The sequence below is a fragment of the Dioscorea cayenensis genome, chromosome 14 (genome assembly GCF_009730915.1).
Source record: "Dioscorea cayenensis subsp. rotundata cultivar TDr96_F1 chromosome 14, TDr96_F1_v2_PseudoChromosome.rev07_lg8_w22 25.fasta, whole genome shotgun sequence".
Taxonomy (NCBI): Eukaryota; Viridiplantae; Streptophyta; class Magnoliopsida; order Dioscoreales; family Dioscoreaceae; genus Dioscorea; species Dioscorea cayenensis.
In genome coordinates, this window is record NC_052484.1 from 3,295,685 (window position 1) to 3,313,153 (window position 17,469).

The window sequence follows — 17,469 nt, forward strand, 5'->3', positions numbered from 1 at the left end:
CTTTTATGGGTTGAGGTGTTAACTTTTTTCCAATTGACCAATTTTTTACTTTCCATCCCTTGAAAATAGTGAAATTATTTTTTTGAATTATTATTTTCATTTATTTTATTATGTCACTTAATATCTAGCCAATTCAAAGGTAAGGAGAGTAGGAAGGGGAAGGAATTAAAAAAAACAAAAAAAGAAAGCTACTTCCTCTATTTTATTATTACAAGTGTTCACCTTGAACGGTTTCACAAATAGTAAAAACAAATAGTTAGAATTAAAACTTTTATAAAAATTTTACTTATTTTTCGCATTTTGCTTATTTCTTTTTCATTACATAGTTGTGGAGAAAAGTTTTTTTTTTTTTTTAATAATGATAATGTGGGCAAGTCATTTAAACACAATTTTTATTATTGAAACTTCAATTATATATTGGGAGGAGGTCAAACTTTCATATTCTCACGTAGGAGTCAAATGTTTTAATCATTAGGTTGTTGCCACAGTAGCATGATGGAGAATAGTGTATTTAAACATGTTAGTAAGAATACATTTGAAAATTAGCACTTAAATTAAATATGTTGATAGATGGTTTGGGACATGGTAAGCTTCTAAAATTGAACACTTGTGGCTAAAGGAAGTAAATCAATCTACCCTAAGATAACTAAAAAAATACTCGGGAAAACATCAATCATAGAAACGTGGTATCCAAATATCAGGATTTTTAGTGCAATAAGATTTCAACTATTGAGTTGATTGTAGAGTTCATTGGACTATGGATATTCCTTGAGTTTGCTAATACATTTTCAAGACTATGAACAACTAACCCTAAGCTGATTGATTAAAATCTCTTTCTAATCTAATCCTCTTAAGATCGTATTATTCAGTTTGAGAATCCCTCTATTAGGTTTCACCCTAATTTGGAAGATTTTTGTCAACTTTCTTTAGGCTTGCATGCAACTCCTTCAATTGTAATAGATCTATTCATACAAGAGAATTTCTCAATCTCAATCATATGAAATTGCTGATATAGACCCTGCCAGCACTAAGTTTGATTAGGAAAAGAAAATAGTTGATTTCTCCCTTAATCCTTTTCATCTTGGCATCTTGTTGTGAGAACTTTGTGAAAGGAGGAATTCCTTGGCTCCCGTCCCATCCTTGCTTGCTGTCAACTAGGTTTTTAATCTCCTTGCCTTATTCCTCTCTATCCCTTGCTTCTTTTTGTTGTGTATGGCTCATATACACAAGTAAACTACTAGATGTGGGAACGGAGTGGAGTGGCGTGACAACATCTGTCATATTGTGGGAGCATCAGTTTGATAGGTTGAGTGCGGGAGAAACGCCCCGCGGTAGGATACAAGGGTAATTTGTATTTTGTTAGGATTATGATTTGATAATCTTGTAATTTGTATCCGGATAGGTTTAAAATATGGATATGTTTAGAATCCAGATAGGGTTAGGATCCAAATAGGTTTGTATTTGGATAAATTTAGGTTTTTACCTATAAATACTTGTAACCCTAGTCATTTGTCACAACCGTGAGGAGAGACAAGTGAATAAGAGGATTACGGCTGCTCCACTCCCGAGGACGTAGGCACATTGTCGAACCTCGTAAATCTTGTGTGCTTTTATTGTCTCATTGCTCTCTTGATTTCCCCTGCGGATCCTCTATTTTACCTAACTATTTTCCTATCACTTTTCTCTCCTTGGTGTCATTTTGCTTCTCTACTTGGAGCTTCAAGGGAAAGGAGCATTGCCGGAGCACTGTAGTGACGGTGATCAAGCCGAAGAGGAGCTCATCGTCGCCAGCTTGTCGCAAACCTAGAGATAATTGCAAAAGATTGTCCACCTTGATTGAAAGTTTAACTTTCCATTCATGACATTATTGTATAAGAACTTGTTGCTTACGTTTGCATGAGGTTGCACCCTTTTTGATTAATTATATGGGCTTATCCTTGCATGAAACCCAAGCTTCTGCCTCGTGGTTATTTATATCTCATGGCCTCGTGGTTACATAAATGTATATGCATGAAACCATATATTTAAATGCTTGAATGCTAGCCTACATGAACCATGCATTTGTGTATGGGGTTTCACATGCATTTACTTACATATATATGGTTATATTTATAGGATATGCGTGCATGTGTGTATTAGAATACCTCTTAAGTGGGTATGCATCCCTTGTTGTGATCATGCGAATTTATATGTATATATATTAGCATGTTTAAGCTGCCACTCTAGTAGACCTTGGTTTGTGCACAGATAGAGATATTCATAGCTATTGATGCATCCCCATTGTCACTTGCTTTGAAGCTAGAAGTCTCTGAATTGTTGATAGAAAGACCCATGCTTTGTGTGTAGAGTTGTTGATATTTAGGCTAGCTCATCTTCAGCCTTGTGCATGAACTCTTCCTTGCTTGAGAATTCATATTTTGGTTGGTTATTGCCTTGGGTTATAGGACCATCTTGAGAGATAACCTTGGATTTCAATTGAAATTAGGCGATCATCAAGTAATCTAACGTTATATTTTTGTATATATTTCGTTATTATTTATGTCCTTATTTTCAGAAATTTCAGAAAATATTTTTTTTAATCATTTAGTTATTTCTCAATAATTACTAGTTTATGTTTAAATGTGTTTTTACCTATTGTTTAATTCTTTTAGGTAATTATTATAATTTTTATTTATTCAGTTATATACTTATTTTTTTTTATTTTGGGAGAGTGATGGGTAATTGTGAATAATTTAATGTTTAGTCATTCCAAGCTATTCTTTGAATTAAATTTGATTAGTTGGATTACGGGAATATTTTATGGTAGTTCTTTTGGTAAATTATTTCTATTTTTTAAATTCGTTGGAACCATGCTGCCATTACCTTCAAATTTTTATGTCTATATTTCCATTAATTAATTAACTTTGTATACAACTACTTGATTACAGCCTATTTGATTTCTTTTAAACCCTGTTCTTTTGATTTATGGATCAAATATTTTTTTCATCCACTCATGGGATATGTTTGTTTTTGTGGAAATTTATTATTATTATTTCTTTAACGTGGGAATCATGCTAAGGCTTGAAGATTGGCATAATCTTGTATACTTATATATTTATTTATTTTCTTACTTTATTTTTATTACATGAATTTTTGGGAAGATATTTATGAAAATTCTGTATTTTGGCTTTGAAATATGTCTGAATGGCTTGGTCTCCAAATGAGCGATATATCACCCAGTCAGTGGGGGGTTAAACTCTGACCATATCAACAAGAAATTCTGAAATAAATGAGATTGCGGTTTTGCACCTTGTCAGTTCGTTGAAATAATCAACATCCATCCGGCACCGTATCCGTTCGGTGATATGATAAACAGCGCCATCTGATACTCAGTCTCAGGTCATCGAGGGTAAATAAATTATCTTTGTTATTCTGGCTCAGGTCACTGAGGATAAACAAATGACCTCTAGCATCATTAGTGAATTTGGAAACATACCCTGGAATCTGTTATTTTCTGCTTTGACTTTTGATTCGGTTGCACTTATGTGTATTATTGATTTCTGTGCATATTTCAAATCCGAACTTTTGTTTTCAGTTTCTTTTGGATTACTTACTGGGATAGTGAGCTCATTGATTTGTTTTAAATCATTTTCAGATCAGGAGCAGTAAACTCAGGGATCTTAACAAGCTTCTAGTAGATGCTTTCCTTTGGAGTTGTGTCTTTATGTCTTTATTATCAGTTGTAAGGTTGTTTAAGAACCTCCTTGTAGGGCATTCTGTATTTTTTTTACTCTATATTTGAACTTATTTGTAACCCTTAAGATGTACCCGTATTTTGTATGCATGTCAGTTTATTTCTTTCTCCACTATGTATTAGGTTTTGAGGCCTTGCAGGTTCACCGGGCTCGAGCCCTGTGGGTCTGCTGTCATTTGTCCACACACCGGGTCAGGCCAAGCCGGGTTCGGGGCGTGACAGCTTAATGAATTTGTGTTAGAAATGTTTAAATAAAGATAGTCAATCACACACAACTGAATCATAATGAAACTCTATATATAACCAATATCAAAAAGTCAAATTACAAAATACATCCTAGGGTTTGTCAGTACCTGAGTATTGAAGGATGTGTTTGTTCCTTATCCTAGAGAAATACACATTAAATCTAAAGAAAGAATAATAAACCAAAGAAAACATGATAAACTCCCTCAATCTTCACAAATTATTTTGGGTTTACAAAACCTTTCTAAGGAGACACAACCTCGACCTTTGATCAATGTATAATCTCCTAATGTCGCCACCTAAGATCTCTTCTCAGGCAGTGTGGTTAAAATAAACTTCAATGGTAGCTCTTCAAAAATCTTCAAGAAAAAGAATTGGTTATAGTCTTCCGAATCCCTTGCAACTCTAAATTTTATAACTATAGAAATAAGGTTAAACATGAGCTCAACACAGTCTTGTAGTAGGCTGTGTACTTGATCCTAAAAATATTTGGAGCAAAACCCTAAACAAAATACAATAACATGTATCTTATTTTTTTGGGCATATTGAATAACACAGTTATATACTTGCTTGTGTATTTCTCGAGATGATTGTCACTTTCACTTTGTTCTTCACAGTCAAGATCAAGAAAAACGGTCTACACAGTCCCTTAGCAAGGCAATGTACTTGGTTGTGTAACTTTCTGAAGTTCCAATCTTACTTGAAAACAACTTTAAATTGGTCCATAACTTTTTTTTTAGCTCCAAACAAGTAATTTATGGCTTGCATCCAGAATACAAAGGTATAATACCCGAATTGGTCCCTCTACATTTCTCTCTCTTCCTTTTTGGTCCCTCTACTTAGAAATGAGCCCCACTAACCGGGCACGTGGCTACCGCCACGACGACAAGAAGTGAGTCCCACAACAGCCCCACCTTCAGGTCGCCGTAAGGCTCAATATAAACATGTTATCACAATTACATAGCTAGATGACAAAATAATAATAATAATAATAATAATAATAATAATAATAATAATAATAATAATAAGATCACAATAGGGTTCCCTGATACTAGGGACCCTAAACACAAGTAGCATCAACAACAGTACAAACCAAGGTTTCAAATACAACCAGAAAATACAAATACATGAACAACATATAAAGGTTAAGTCTAGCGGATCCATAAATTTTACATGCATACTATAACAAACCTAAACAAGAAGAACAGATAAATCACTCTACTACTGCACATCACAACTCTGTCCAACGTCGTAGTCTGAAAAGATAAAAGAAGGGGGAATAGTGAGTAACAGATGTTACCCAGTGAGTGGTGTCAGCATAGATGTAACAAAGTGATAAAGTATTTCAAATAGTAATTTCACACGAATAATAACATATAAAATCAATTCCAAGTATTCAACAGATTAACAAGTAACACAAGTTTCATCAATAGTAAAGGCCAATAGCATTTTAAAAAAAAACAATGAATATAGCTCCAAAATACAAGCTGGCCTAAAACAATTCCCACGCTAATCGTGGCTGCGACTAGCTATGGGACCACCAAGGAGTTTTAAAACTTTTTTTTTAAAAAAAAATTTAAAAGGTTGTCTTTCCTTGGTGTTGGCCACTGAGATCCCCGTGTGGTGACTCCGGGTTTCTCACATAAAAGAACCCCCTGTCAATGGCTCCGCGAACCTCTTGATCAGGGTAAACCAGAGTTAACCACGCCGCCTTCCATCAGGCCAGACCGTGGAACCCCACACTGCAGTGTCGGACTAAAGTCCGACGTCACCATCAAAACTGAATGCCACAATATAATTCTTTCCAATTTCCTATTCAAAGAATCCATCATACAATGTTTAAACCAAAAAATGTACATCAAACCATGTTCCATTTGCATATAAATACGGAAATATACATCAAACCATATTCCATTTGCATATAAATACGGAAATACAAGTAAACATGTTTCTTTCAAAATAAATAGGTATAAACATTCTAGGTTTAACCATTTCAAGTAAATTCGTACTCAAAATATATATCAAGTAAACCAATTTATCATCAAATTTATGTGATATAACACATGAAGAAATACTTTAGTACTCTTATTAAATCTATGCAATTATAAATTTAACCACTCACAGAACCAGTCATCTCGTCCTGAGACGCGCTCACTGTTCGGCGAGTTCCTTCCCCTTAGAGGATGCTTTGCCACCTAAATACAAGCAGAGAATCCAAATTCTAATGAACATAAGAATGATGGCCAAAAGAAAATGCATGAAAATACAATTATACATGTCTAATACGAAACCTTAGGGTTTTAGGGCAAGACAACGTCATTTTGGATCCAAACGATATCAGAATGGAGTAAACCTAGTTCCAATGAGTTCAGGGCAAGGAGAGCTTCAACGTAGACCAAACAAATACCAGAAAAGACTCAAAATTTTTGGTGCCACAGTAACTTCGAGGTTACTACAGTAAACTCGAACCTTATACTATGGTTTTCTCCCAATTTACAACACTAAATCAAAAAATTCCTTCAACAACATTCTCGTACATGAATCATAAATCATTGGCTTCAATTTGAGCCTATAAATCACCAAATCCATTGAGAATTCAAAGTTTTTATACATTTCTAAAAACAAGGAAATATGAGAGAAAAAAAAACATTGGATCTAAGGCTTACTAGATTCAGGAGTAAGGGAGGAAGAATTTTTGGTATTTGAGTTCGCCGGAAATTCTCGCCGGAAAAAAAGTTTCTTCTAAGGTTAGGGTCGGCCGAACAAGAAACAAGGAGAAAGAAATGAAGAAGGAGAAGAAGCCAAGTTGGTTTCTCTCATTCATTCTTTTTAAAAAAAAAATATATATAGGAAATAACCTAATTGCCCTCTTAATAGAAAAATTATAGAAAATGGATCCAAATGACGGAATTGCCCCCCATTTTTCACATAAAAGCTACTATGCAAACATGCAAAATGCCACTACTGATAAATGACCATTTTATCCCTAATGAAAGCATAAAAATCTAAATAGGCCCGAGGTCTAAATCAGGATAGGGTACAACAATCTACCAAAGAACTTTCTTTCTCATGAACCGTTCAGGTTCCCAAGTCAACTCCTCAATATGATCACTTCTCCAAAGAACTTTTACAACTGGCACCACCTTTCCCCGAAGTACTTTTTCTAGCCGATCAAGGATACGAACAAGCCTCACTTCAAAAATCAAATCTTCTCGAAGTTCTACTGGAGGTGTTTCAAGTGCCTGCGACAGATCTGGTACATACTTCTTCAACAACGAAACATGGAAAACATTATGGATCTTCTCTAACACTAGTGGTATCTGTAATCTATAAGCCACTGGTCCAATTCTTTCAAGTATCAAGAATGGCTCAATATACCGAGGATTTAACTTTCCCCTGCTACGGAATCGAATTACTCCCTTCCAAGGTGATATCTTCAGAAAAACTCTGTCACCAACTTGGAATTCTAAATCTCTTCTCTTGTTATCAGCATAGCTCTTTTGCCGGTCTTGGGCTGCTTTTAACTTGTCTTGAATTACCTTCACTTTTTCTGTGGTTACCTCAATTAGTTCCACACTTTGTAACTTTCTTTCACCAACTTCATTCCAACAAAGGGGTGTTCGACACTTACGGCCATATAAAGCTTCATAAGGAGCCATACCAATACTTGCATGGACGCTATTATTATAAGCAAACTCCACTAGAGGTAAGTGCTTGTCCCAACTTCCTTGGAAATCAAGAACACAAGCCCTTAGCATATCCTCAAGTGTCTGGATTGTACGCTCTGATTGGCCGTCTATCTGAGGATGGTATGCAGTACTGAATCTCAAAGTTGTCCCGAGAGCCTAATGAAACTTAGGCCAAAACTGAGATGTAAATCTCGGGTCACGATCAGACACAATTGAAACAGGTACTCCGTGGAGTTTAACAATTTCGCTTATAAATAGCTTCGCTAACCTCTCTAAAGAGTATTTAGTATGAATGGCCAGAAAATGGGCTGATTTTGTCAAACGGTCCACAATCTTGCATTAATACACAACCAAGACCCTGTCGTGAAGCATCACTGAACACTACAAACTTTTTACCACTAGTAGGTAGAGTAAGTACTGGCGCTGAAGTCAGGCGGTTCTTCAATTCTTGGAAGCTGTTCTCACACTTCTCATCCCAAACAAACTTTACCTCCTTTCTAGTCAACCGTGATAAAAGTGTAGTAATCTGAGAAAACCCCTCCACAAAACACCGATAATAACCCGCCAAACCAAGGAAACTTTGAACTTCAGACACACTCTTTGGTTGTTCCCAATCAATGATTGCTTCAACTTTCTTTCGATCCACACTGATTCCTTCTCCATATACCACATGTCCTAGGAAGACCACTTCATGCAACCAAAACTCACACTTTGAGAATTTAGCATACAACTTCTCTTCTCGAAGGATTTGTAATATTGTACGCAAATGTTGCGCATGCTCTTCTTCAGTTGCTGAGTAGATCAAAATGTCATTGATAAAGACAATTACAAACTTGTCGAAATAAGTGTGGGCTCTTTTTTTTCTCACCCGCCCTTTAAATAGAGTTTGACCGGTTAAAAAAAATAAATGGATCACAAATCAAATTTAATTTTTTATGACTTCAAGAGATTATGGGTTCATGACTTCCATTAGGGGTAAGCCCTTAATGTTAATTACCCTGGACATTGTCTCAGGAACCTCCGATTAAGAAATAAGTGTGAATAAAGAAACAGGTTGTAACAAGAAATTTGAAACCATCTTGACTTGTGCCCGAACTTGTGCTTTGGACATTTTTTTTGCATTTTGGATTTGATTTGTATTTCAAGTTCTGAACTTGATTTTGACTTTCCATAAGCTTCAGCTTTACGCTTGTGAAACTTTCTTCAAGTCTTGACTTGATTGCTTTGGGTTTGATTTTTTGTATATCCATATATATGTTTTTATCATATCATTATATATGAGCATAACCATTGCATGTATCTCATCACCACATTACATGCCTTGTTGCCTTATTAAATATTTTCAGTGTGGTTTATTTATCCAGAGTGATTGGATAATAAATATGAGGAGCATATAATTTATTTAAATTTGAGGGCAATATGGTGAATAGTTTGGATCAAGAGATAGGGTTAAAAGGCTGAGATTTCATCATCAAGCAATATTGTCTTAAATTCGAGGCATTATAAATAATTCAAATTTGATCGGAGGGCTGAGATTTCATCATCAGGAAACATTGTCTTAAGTTCAAGGCAATATCATTTTAAATGTTTGATCAAGGGTTCAGATTTCATCATCAAGCTACGTGGTTTAAGTTTGAGGCAGAGTGAATGAGGATGTCGATCAGCATCAATTTGGCTGTGATTAAAGATTCAACTGCCACGATTTTTCTTGTGGACCAAATCCTGAGGCCATGACCGTTAAATTTATTTATTTATTTTTTACTCGTTCATTGAATATAAACCCTTTATTTTCTTTTCCAATTTAACGTAGGGGTTACATTCACTGGGGAAGACATTTTATTGCATGTCATTGTATTTTTTTTTTTTTAATGCAATCTCATTTTCTTCTTAAACATATTTGCATGTGTGTCTCTTTTATAGTGGGCCCACGTTTTATTTTTTATTTTTTTTGGGCGAATTTTTATCTTTAATTTGCACGTCATGAGCATGCTGCATGCATGCATGCTTAGCATGAGTCTCATCATTTTTTTTTTAAAATGCTACAAGGAGGAAATTAGTTTGTATATTAATATGTACGTGGCTTTGAGAGAGCTTTATTGGTTTTCATGCAATTAACCAATATTTGTACCTCCGTTATTGGTTCCATTCCTTACTTTTATTTATTTAATTTTCACTTTTTTTTGTCCTTTTTTTTTTTAAATCACATCAACACCATGAACAACAAAGAACAGAAGATGAGAATAATCTAAAGCATCCATTTTTTTTTAATTCTTTTTTTTTTTAATCACATCAACACCATGAACAACAAATAACAGAAGATGATAACAATCTAAAGCATCCATTTCATCTAGAGTTCAGTGAAAATTCTCTTCAGGCTATGAGAAACCTAACTATCTCCTTCAGTAATCATCAAAATCACACAACAAATAGTCTACACATAAGGACCTCACATTGATGTTAAATTCATCTCCATACAAAACTGTTGTTGCCATAATACAACAGTGAATTTGTAGGGGACCTCAAACTTGTAGAACTTCGAACTTGGACTTGGAGATCGAACAAAAGGAGTTGGAGTCTCTTCCTTCTTCAGATGCCAAGACCTGTAGCAGTGTGGGAAGTGTTCCCCACAAACACTCCGATGGCTAAGTCAGTAGAGAAAACACTTGTCTTCCTTTACTCCCCTCTTCCTCCCCCAAGTCCCCTTCTTACTTAAATGAGGGAGGCTATTTATAGATGTATACTTACAGTTATGTAAGTACTTTACGTGTTTGAGATCGTGGGTGCAAAGGGAGATAGTGGGTGTAATGTGAGTAGTGGGTGTGATGTGAGATAGTGGAGTGCTACGTGGATTTGAATTAGTCCACATCAGTTGCTCCCCACTTCTATCTTTAGGTTAGAACCTTAAAGATGGAAGTAGGTGCTTATCTGCTTAAAGCTCTCTCTATTAAACTGATAATAATATTTGAACTTATCTACAGATAAGATACAACTAATTCAAATAATTTAAATTTAAATTTATCCACATCTAGATAATACGATTGGATAAAGCTCAAATATATTTGAATTTATCTTTATTGTTAGATAAAGATTTATCTCTTGAGTTCAACTCAAATTTGAACCCTTACCTTTCGATCTCTATATAAGGAAGTCTCCACCCCTTATTTTAGAGTTGCGCAGCCTCTATTGGGTTAAAGACTTTTGGCATCGCAGCTGAGTTAAAGTATTTTCGGCATTCTTCCCGTGACCATCGAAGGTTTACGCACTGCTTTGTCTCTCTGAAGTTTGAAGGTATTATTAAATTAATTAATTAATTAATCGCCTTTTAACTTTCACCAACCCACAGCACTAAAAGGTATAAAATAAGTAATAAATTAATTAATAATATATGTATATATATATTAATTAACTAATAATATAATATATATATATATATATATTTTTGTCTTCCGCCAAGCTTCCGCCTTTTTTTTTATTGATTAATTAATTAATTAATTAATTATATATATATATATAATTGATTAATTAATTATATATATATATTTATTTATTTATTTATTTTTATTTATTTATTTATTTTTATTATTATTATTATTATTTTTTATTATTATTTTTTTTTAGCACCACCTTGTCATGGCTCGAACGAAGCAAACTAGTAGACCTATTACATCTTTTGGACCTCAGTCTCACTTCGTGATAGGCGCCTGTCTTCCTACCTCTCTTAATGAAGGTGATGTTCAAGGTTTTCGAGGGGCTAAGTACTCGATTCCTTCCGATTGGAGAATTAGTCTCCCCGGTGATCCTAGTTGTCCTTTTTTTGTTTTCGCCCTGGTATGTCCTTTTGCCATTCATGCGGCGTTGCTTTGACATGGGCATTCGTTTTCCTATGCCTTCCTTAATCATGGAATTCTTGAAGCTGAACAAGCTATCTCCCGCTCGACTTCATCCAAATTCTTGGAGGTTTCTTATAGGCTTTCATATCTTTTTGTTTTTATAAGTGGGCTTAGGGTCTCGATCGATCTTTTTCATCTCTTTTTTTCGAGCTTCAACCTTGTAAGGATAAGTCCGGTCGTCATGTCCTTCATGGGACTTCTTCTTTCCTTATTGATGATCTCCTTCCTATAAAGAACTACGAAGACAGATGGGTTCTTGTTTACCCCCAAAAGGTTCTTGGAAAGGTCCTTACCAATGGTGTTGGAGCAGAAGGGGGTATCAAAAAAAACCTTACGCCCCACTCGGAGAGAAATTTGCTCACGAGATTCATGTCATTGAGCGTTCCCTGCCATAATATCGATGACACTTATGACCCCTTCTAATTTAAGGGCAGCGAGGGTGGGGCGTTCTTGCACCTTCTCTTCGTTGTCCTCTTATTCTTCTTCCCATCTTTCATCCTCTCATGCTCGATGATACTGAGCAAAGAGACTAATTCGAGCTATGGTGATTTTAGAAATATATTTGACTATGACCTTCATCATATGTTTTCATGCTCTTATTTAATTTAATTTTTTTTTTTAGATATGGTCTCCAAAAACTCTGCATTTGCTGCTCTCCAAACGGGTCAACGAAAGCGTGCTCGACACAATGAGACCTCGAAACTTTCTCAACCCGGATCTTCTCGGGGTTCTTACGTTAGGTGCATCTCCTCCTCCAAAAAGATTGAAGTCTCCTACGTCCAAAGGTGCTAACCTTGTCGATTACGACGTTGTTAAGGCTTCCTCAAGGGTTCCGACCCTAATCCCGATCGTTTGCCCAAGGTTTGAACCTTGATGTTTTCAAGGGTTCTAACCTTGACACTTGCAAGGGTTCTAACCCTCCAATTAAAGGCAATAATGACGCTTCAAAGGGTTCTAACCCCTTACTATCATCTGCAAACCTTGTGGTTTCGCGTCGTGAAAAGAAGGGAGCTGCGTTACGATTCACTTTTTAGTCATGTCGATCTCACTTTTTCCACCCATGGAACCACCTCAGGTAATTCATTGAGTATATAAAGATCATGCTGATCTTAGGAGTACTCTGAAAAGGGAACCTTTTAGGTTTTATCCTGGTTTAGTTGATACAGATAGTATTACTCGACCTGGCGTGGCTTCTAGGTTGATATATTCTTCCATTCTTCCACGAGATGAGGAATGCTATTTTGCCGATATCTTTGGGACGAGTATAGATGTTCTTTGAGCGTCTTTTTGGTTGAGGTAATTATCTCTTTTTGTTTTACCTTTTTCCCTCACGTATAACTTAATTTGACGTCTTTTTCTTTATTGATGATAGGCTGCTCAACGTTCTTCTTTGGCGTTTGGGTTGATGAGGTCCTTGAATCAATGCGTAGAAAGATTCAATATTCATCGGAAGAAGTTGCGGTTGATTTGTTGAGGACCTTGAAAACACAACAAGGAGATTACCACCCATCTTCAAACTTGAGCGGAACTTGCTAGTTTGAGAGGGTATGCATCCAAATGTTCCACCTTGAATGATGAGAACAAGAGACTCGGAGATAAGGTTTCATCTTTATGTTCGACTATCACTTCTCTTGAGAAATATTTAGCTTCTGAATGACAAGCTACTTCTGCGTTGAAGGATGAGATATCTTCTCTTTGTCAGGCGTTCGACGCTGAGCGACAATCTATCTGTGCTACTGCTGTCCGAGAATAGCTTGAGTCTTTAAATTGTTATCAAAGGAAATGTGCAGTCGGTCTTACCTTCAGCAAGACTGGCTTTTATCTTGCGCGAGAGTTTCTTGAGAAGGAACATGGCCGTGCTTACCCTGAGTTAGTCTTTTCAAAGACTAGTTCCATTGTTGAGCCTTTACCTTGGAGGAGCTTTGATCCCACTGAGGAGGATGTTACTATCAGTTTAAACTCCAGCCTTCACGATGACTTAGACGATCTTATTGGCCCTTGGGAGTTTTTTGGAAAAAATGGTGTCTCCTCCGAAAGTCATGATGATGAGATCTCAGCTTTGCAAGGTTTGGATGAGGAGCAGGTTTTTGATGAGATGCCTTCCCACGAGCCACTGTACATCCCTGCTCCATGATAATGTAATGATTATTTATAGTTTCCTTATTTAGGACTTAGTGATGACATGTGAACTTTCAATAAAAGTGATTATTTATAGTTTTCTTTCATAATATTTTGTCATTACTTCAACTAACTCTTAGCTCGATATCATATGTGTGTAAAATATTTGTTATCGACTTCCTTTTCCAAGAATAAATTGACCTTTCTTGCTCATCTCTTCCCATATAAAAGATCACGCTCTTAAGATGTGTGCTTTCATTTCCCCGTAGGATGAAAGTTTAAGGTGCGAACCGTTCATCTCTTCCTTTATAGAAAATCAGGTTCTTAAGATGTGTACTTTCATTCCCCTGTAGAATGAAAGTTTAAAGTGCGAACCGTTCATCTCTTCCTTTATAGAAGATCAGGCTCTTAAGATGTGTACTTTCATTCCCCCGTAGAATGAAAGTTTAAGGTGTGAACCGTTCATCTCTTCCTTTATAAAAGATCAGGCTCTTAAGATGCGTGCTTTCATTCCCCCGTAGAATGAAAGTTTAAGGTGCGAACCGTTCATCTCTTCCTTTATAGAAGATCAGGTTCTTAAGATGTGTACTTTCATTCCCTCGTGAAATGAAAGTTTAAGGTGTGAACCGTTCATCTCTTCCTTTATAGAAGATCAGGCTCTTAAGATGCGTGTTTTCATTCCCCCGTAGAATGAAAGTTTAAAGGTGCGAACTGTTCATCTCTTCCTTTATAGAAGATCGGGGTTCTTAAGATGTGTACTTTCATTCCCCGTGGAATGAAAGTTTAAAGGTGCTGAACCGTTCATCTCTTCCTTTATAGAAGATCGAGGTTCTTAAGATGTGTACTTTCATTCCCCGTAGAATGAAAGTTTAAAGGTGCTGAACCGTTCATCTCTTCCATTATAGAAGATCAGGTTCTTAAGATGTGTGCTTTCATTCCCCCGTAGAATGAAAGTTTAAGGTGCGAACCGTTCATCTCTTCCTTTATAGAAGATCAGGTTCTCTGCATCTATCAGTTGAGTGTCCATGGGTTTTGTGAAACCTGCAGTATGAGTCTGTAAATTTGCCCATTGTCTTGTTTGCCTTAGGAGGAAAGGTAAGGAGCCCAGATCCTTCTATACTTGCTAGGATGGTAGAGCGTGGTTGGCTTAATGGTGTGAAGTTCTCAAATTTGAGTTTTTGGAACTTATGCGTGTTTATTTCCCCTTCCAGTCTTTCTCCCTTCATCGTTCGTTTCATCTCTATCTTTTTCTTTTCTTATCTCTGTTTCCGAGCATTGATGTGCCTCATAACATCTTCGAAAGGATAAACTTATTAGTTCAGTGAGCGGATCTCCAAGAGTGAGGGGTTGATCTAGGGAAAGGGATTTTTTGAAAATCTCTTGACCTTGTCCCTGAAGCATTCCCCGAGGGCGGCCACTGTGGCTTGAAGATCCTGTACTTCTAAGGTAGCGGCACGAAATCTTTTAACATAGTCTTTCAGGCTCTCTTTCTCTTCTTGTTTAATGGTTAGAAGATACGAAGCGTCCTTCTTTCTCCTAGCATTAATGAGGAACCCATCTATAAATTCCTTCCTCAACTGATTGAAGTTTGAAATTGATCCTTCCTTCAGATTATTAAACCATATGCGTGCATGCTCTCGTTAAAAGTAAGCGAAATGCTCGCACATGATTGCGTCCTCCCATCCATGGAGAAGCATCAACGCCTCATAGTTTTTGCATATGGTCATAAGGGTCCCCTTCCCGAATAAGTTGTTAGCTGTGGCATCTTGAACTTTTTGGGTAGTGGCTTTACCATGATTTCTTTGACGAAAGGTACCTTACTTCTGCGTGGTGTTTCCTCGGTGAGGAACCGACTTCTTACATTCTAGTACATGTTCAATCATCTTTTTTTAGATCAGTTTGTCTCCTTTATGCTAAAGGTAGATTCCTCCGCATCTCTCTCAAAGCGCTCTTGATTCTCCTTTGTAGGTGCTTTCTACCACCTCTTGGATTTTTACGTGTTTTTTCACCCTTTAGTGGAAGTTCAACCCTCTCTTGGTTATGAGGACGCGGATCACCTTGCTCTTGTTGTTCCATAGCTTGCTTTCCCTTATGATAGAGGTTGGATGGGAGTGTTGCTTGAGGTAGAGCTTGTTGGACAAAGTGCATTAAATCATCCAACTTTTACTGTTATTTTTCATCGAACTTCTTTTTTAAGCGCTTCATATTCGCTTAAAGGGAATCGTTGGCATTGTATCTTTTGATGGCTCAGGTGGAACTTCTAATTGTTCTTGAAGGTTGACACTTTGAGGAATCATTTCATCTTGAGTTGTAGCCATTTGAGGCGTGATGTCCGGGACTTCTTTGGTGGCATTAGCGTGGGCGAAGAGACTATCTGAAGGCAAGCTTGTGTGATGGCCTTTTGATCGATCCCCACAGACGGCGCCAACTGTTGTTGCCAGAATACAACAGTGAATTTGTAGGGGACCTCAAACTTGTAGAACTTCGAACTTGGACTTGGAGATCGAACAAAAGGAGTTGGAGTCTCTTCCTTCTTCAGATGCCAAGACCTGTAACAGTGTGGAAAGTGTTCCCCACAAACACTCCGATGGCTAAGTCAGTAGAGAAAACACTTGTCGTCCTTTGCTCCCCTCTTCCTCCCCCAAGTCCCCTTCTTACTTAAATGAGGGAGGCTATTTATAGATATATACTTACAGTTATGTAAGTACTTTACGTGTTCGAGATCGTGGGTGCAAAGGGAGATAGTGGGTGTAATGTGAGTAGTGGGTGTGATGTGAGATAGTGGAGTGCTACGTGGATTTGAATTAGTCCACATCAAAAACAAACTCAGTCACTGAGTGCAGGCTCAAGCAATAAATGGAACAACAAGTTCTCCTTGAAAAGTCACAAGATGAATCAGTTACATTGATGGTTGTCCCCTTGAACAGGTGGTGCTGTGGCTGTGGCCTCCTGAGCAGCAAGCGCCTTCTTGCTTACAATGTGATAGATTTCTGTAAGGATAGTCCAAAATGCTTTTTTTTTTTGTTGAATGATTCTAGTACAGCCATTATAATGACAATATTAGAGTCATTATGGTGCCGCAGTTCACGTAGCCATCGCTGGACATTGTCAAGTGTTTGCCTCTTTGTTATGTCATACACTAGGAGAGCATCCATTGCACCCTATAGTATGCACTTGTGATGGCACAGTATCTTTCTTGCCCAGCAGTATCCCATATCTATGCTTTGACAGTCTTCCCTTCTATCTTCCCTTCTATCTGAAGCGTCATGGTGGCGAACTCCACACTTATAATGGATTTGGATTCCAAGCAGCACTCATTGTAAGTGAACTTCGATAGGATATTGGATTTCCCAACTCCAGAATTCCCGATCAGCACGATCTTGAAGAAATAATCATATTCGTTGGAGCTTCTTCTTGGCCTTGAGTGTCATCGCTAATCGGGTATTGGGCTTTTTTCTTCTTCTTTCTTCTCCTCGTTTCCTTCGCTGGTCATCATTTTCTTCTTTCTTTCATCTGTCTTCTTCGTTTCTTGTAGGTTCCTCCTGGGTTGGGAAGGAAATCCTCATCATGGTTCGGGTTTGGGATTGGAGCTCGCCAGCAACGTTGAAGAACGATCTTCTCCTTGGCTCGCTGGTCTCTCCTTCTTCAATCTTCTCTCTAGAGGCGACCTCCTTGCATCAGAGGTTCCCCTCTTTTCTTCGTTATCATCTCATCACATCTTCATCAAGATCCGCGGTGACAGCAACAGGTTCAGGATGCAATCTGGAGGATGCGGCATCATATTCCTGGACTCCAT

The 17,469-nt window shown here is 37.1% G+C and overlaps 1 pseudogene; it reads right to left on the reverse strand.

Moving 5' to 3' along the window:
* Positions 1-15,966: 15,966 nt before the first annotated feature.
* Positions 15,967-17,469, reverse strand: LOC120275625 (annotated as a pseudogene).